The sequence below is a fragment of the Tasmannia lanceolata genome, unplaced genomic scaffold, assembly GCF_043159265.1.
Source record: "Tasmannia lanceolata isolate RefF3 unplaced genomic scaffold, GAP_Taslan_0.1 ptg000656l, whole genome shotgun sequence".
NCBI classification, from domain to species: Eukaryota; Viridiplantae; Streptophyta; class Magnoliopsida; order Canellales; family Winteraceae; genus Tasmannia; species Tasmannia lanceolata.
In genome coordinates, this window is record NW_027519328.1 from 1 (window position 1) to 5,000 (window position 5,000).

General features: G+C 33.8%; 1 non-coding gene across 1 annotated transcript; it reads right to left on the reverse strand.

The window, feature by feature from the left end:
- Nucleotides 1–4,438: 4,438 nt before the first annotated feature.
- TRNAS-GCU (transfer RNA serine (anticodon GCU)) lies at nucleotides 4,439–4,526 on the reverse strand. The gene has a single exon. It is a non-coding gene; the product is annotated as a tRNA-Ser (tRNA).
- Nucleotides 4,527–5,000: the final 474 nt, after the last annotated feature.

Below are 5,000 nucleotides of genomic sequence, written 5' to 3' on the forward strand. Positions count from 1 at the left end.
AAATCGGAGTGGTGGAGAAAGAATTACACAAAGCTCGATAAGATACTGGGCACCCCCCTTTTTTGTTTATTTCATTTATTTCATTTCGTTTGATTAATTCGAAGTTCCTTAAAGACCTCTGCCTCTTTGAAATATCATGAACAGTTCCTGTAGGTTGAGCGCCTTTTTCAAGGAAATATAGAATAGCAGGAACGTTTGAATAAGTTTGATTCTTTATCGGATCGTAAAAACCCACTTTACGAAGATCTCTTCCTTCTCTTTGGGATCGAACATCAATCGCAATGATTCGATAGATGACTCATTGGGATAGATATAGATGAACAATGCCCCCCCTAGAAACGTATAGGAGGTTTTCTCCTCATACGGCTCGAGAAAGAATGATTCGAGTTTGAATTTATGCTATGCATATCATATAGTGACAAATGTATCCATAAAATCATCAATTAGACTATAAGTTGAGTCGTTTTTTTTGTTCTTCCTTCCTTTCCTTTCCTGAAAAAAAAAAAGAAATATCATTCGTACTCATAACTCAAGTTGGGCAATTCTCAAAGAGCTTAAAGGGAAATCCTTGGACATTTGTTGAGCCGTCTCTAACCTCTTTTATTTGTCCCGCCTAGAATCTCTTTTTCTTCCTCATTCTGATCTAGTTCCAGTTGTTGAGACAATTGAAAATGGTGTTTCCTTGTTCCGGTATCCTTTATCTTTGCTTTGAATCATTGGGTTTAGACATTACTTCGGTGATCCTTAATCGTTTCAAAATGGTCGCAACATACCTTTTGTTATTTCTTTCTATTGAAAGAATCATACGAACGATTGATTCCCCTGTAATACACTTTTGATCAAAATAGTTTTACCAATTCCGGCAAATTTTACTTTGTTTTTTTTTATTCGAAACTTGTTGGAATTTGAACCTTTGGATTTCTATATCGAAGATATACTTACGAAGTTGTTCCAACTTATTGATTGGCACTAACCCTAGATCCTTCCCCTTGATAAATGAATCAATACTTTATACTCGAGCTACATCATGTACTATTTACAACCCCCAATTTTGGGGGGTCCTAGTAGAACAGAACAAACTATGTCGAGCCAAGAGCATCTTCATTGATATATAAAATGGTGGATGCAAGAATCCACAGCCGATCATGTCTTTCAAGTCGCACGTTGCTTTCTACCACATCGTTTCAAACGAAGTTTTACCATAACATTCCTCTAATTTTGAACCGGTATGGAATTGATTCAATATGGAATCCGGAATAGTCATTGGCTCAATCGGTACGCTCAATCGGTACACAGCAGTCCATACTTTTATATTTATATATATATAAATTATATATATAAATAGATATTTATATCTATATTTTGATTTTGATATATATTTTGATATCTATATTATAGATATTTTGATATATATATGGATGGATAGGTATTCATCTAGAGAAGGCCCCACAAGCAAAGACAAAGATTCAATCTTACCCCATATTCGACCGTATGAATGAAACACATTTCTAAAAAAGACGAATAAACGAATTACTTAACACTTCTTTACATCTACATCTTCAACAGATTGTTCGGGACAATCAATCATGAAGGATCCAACTCTTTCTCGAACAACTAAATTAAAGAAAGGTCTTTAATTAGATTCTCAATACTCAATACCGGAACAAAATAAGTCATTAGCCAAATAAGCTATTCCAATGACTCGGAAAAGTCGCAAATGAATCGATTATAGACTAGGTTCATCAATCTCGCGCTTCTTCAAGTATCTAAGGATTGATAAAGGAATCATGAAAAAAGGTTTCAAGAATTTCCTACTTCGACATCATAATTTCCTACTTCGACATCATTATCATTAATGGAAATAAGTTTTCCTGTAATGACTAAATTTGATCATCATAAGACATAAGAGAAATCCATGTTCCTTTTCCAATTGAATCATTAATGATTTAAAGCAGGTAGATGGATCGAGAAACAAATTCAATTTATTTGTTTTCATGGGGATGGGATGGATGGAAAAAAGCTCTCATGTAAGATAAGATTAAGGTTGTTATTCTTCCATCTGATTGATAAAACCAGAACCGTAGGAGTATGATCTTTCCGTATCCATCAGATACACAGAACAATTGTCAACGGGAGTAATCATAGATATTTAAGGTAAGGTATCAAAGATCTTTTTCACCGCAGCCGAAATACCGGTATCACTGAAATAGAACAAACAATAACAATACATGTAGGCATGGTTCATTTTATACAGATTTTGCTTTACTTTAGGTTTAGTAACCCTTCCATAAATTCTATCAAGTCAAAAGTAAAGTGAATGGAATATATGAATCTTCCTCCCAATCACTACATTGACTTCCAATTATTTATTGTAGCCAGATGCAAAAAAAAAAAAAGCAATTAGGCTCAAAGAAAAAAAATCTGTTCCATATTGCACTTTATTGTTTATTAATGAGATCCGGACGACACAGATATTGAAAAATTGATACCTTCCATTGCCGATTAACTCGAATTCTATGGGGATCATGAATCATACCCCAAGACAATCAAATAATAAAAGATCCTCTTGCGGTATGTTATATTATCTTGTATAGGTACAAAGCAAAATGGGTCCAGATCAATTCGTTGTTCTTAATTTTGATTTTACCCCACCCACACCCAGTCTTAAGAACTTTAATCCCAGTGATGTAATTAGTCCCAAGAACTCCCTCCTGTTTAGGATTCAGGATCCACATAGAATTAGTCATTTTGACTAACATGTTTAGTTTCGAAAAAATAGAGATCTTATCTTTCGCATTTCAACTTAGAATGCATCATGTGAGAATCAAAATATAATAGATGGGCATAAAGTTTCTATAAGTGACTAACTTACCCCAATATGAATATGAGTAGAGCGGGACGGGCATACACTGAACGGCCCATCCCATTTTTTTTTTAATTCAACTTTGATCTATGTTCCCATCCTACCTAATATCAAAAAGGTAAAAGATGTTTATTTCCATCCGCAATTTATACTCGATTCTTTTTCTTACAATTGGAAATCGAAAGGAATCTATGATTCATAGAAGAATCATTAGAACTCAGAAAGAAAAATTGGATCATATTGTATCCAACCTTATACCTTATACTCTTAAACAGAAGATTGTTAAAGAGAACAATCTTTGTTTTGATAGAAGCGGTCTGGGACGGAAGGATTCGAACCTCCGAGTAACGGGACCAAAACCCGCTGCCTTACCACTTGGCCACGCCCCATTTAGATTTCAATTCGACACTAATAAACACTAATATTGTTATTGGTTATTCGTCAATTCCAGCCCAAATATCTATGGAATAGGTTGTTGCTAGGATTCTATACGTGTAAATGTAGAATGAAAATGAATTCATTGATCATTCCATATAAGTCAATTAAGATATTGTATGAAAGTATGATTCCTTCTATTCTCATTTGAGAATTGAAGGATTTTTGATTGGGGGAAGTTCAAAGAAAAAGAAAGAAGGATTTTTTGTCTTCTCTTCTTTCTTAATTTTTCCCTTATATCAATAACTCAATAAAAATGAAATTATCTCCAAGAACGAAATATTTCTTATGCTTAATATCTTTAGTTTGATCTGTATCTGTCTTAATTCTGCCCTTCATTCGAGTAGCTTTTTCTTCGCCAAATTGCCCGAAGCTTATGCTTTTTTCAATCCAATCGTAGATTTTATGCCAGTCATACCTGTGCTCTTTTTTCTCTTAGCCCTTGTTTGGCAAGCTGCTGTAAGTTTTCGATGAGATCTTTAATACTGTCCTAGAAACATTCATATTCATGATTTATTCGATAAAATAAATTCAACTCTAACATAACAATTGATAAGATCAGATAAGTCTTACATTATGAACCCTCGATTCAAAGATTGAAATTCTTTTGCTTTTTGATAGCCGCGATGAATCTGGATCACCTAATTTCCGCATTATGCCCTTCCAGTTCCAGGGGTCAAAGACCCCATTATGGTACCCCATAATACCTAATTGGGGTATGACAAGATAATTTTGGTAACAAAGGAATTCCTGCAAATTCCTTTCTTTTCTAGAAACCACTTTTTCATTTCTTTTCTTGGTGTCAAGGATATGTGGTACAAAAATAGAGAATCTATTCCCTTATTTCCTTTGCAAAAAACAAAAAAAAAATGATCTTGGAGATTGTGCAATGCTTACTCTCAAACTCTTCGTTTACACAGTAGTGATATTCTTTGTTTCTCTCTTCATCTTCGGATTCCTATCTAATGATCCAGGACGTAATCCTGGACGTGAGGAATAAAAAAATCAGAGATTTTTCATTATTTCCTTGCTTGATTTCTGCATTTTCCTATGCTTTTCTCTATTCCAGACATTTAACTATGATAAAGGACTTGATATTTTTTCGAATTCGAAAGATAAATCTCAAGTGATCCGAGGGAACGGAGAAAGAGGGATTCGAACCCTCGGTACGAACAGCTCGTACAACGGATTAGCAATCCGTCGCTTTAGTCCACTCAGCCATCTCTCCCAATTACAAAAAGATAATTCATATGCGACGCCTGAAGTAAATATTGATCAAAGTCTTTCTTTATCTTTATTTATTTATTTTATACATTTATTTATACTTACTATATTATACTTACTATATATATACGAATTATCTTTATTTATTTATTTTATACATTTATTTATACTTACTATATTATACTTACTATATATATACGAATTTTATCCGCAATTCAATTTGGATAACGATTCGAAACAGATATCTCCAATAGAAAGAGTACGTCTTTGATTTCGTCCGAAGGGTTCTTTTATTCCCCCGGCCTGGCCAGTACAGTACCTAGCCAGGCCGTTCCTTCTTTTGTTCCAATGAATCATGGATCAAATTATTTTTCTGATTTGAAAACCAAATTGTTATTGAAGCAGCAACAAGAGCAAGAAGGACTATTTCCATTCCTATGATAGGAGTTTCATTTCTTATTATTTTTTCTTTTTCCTT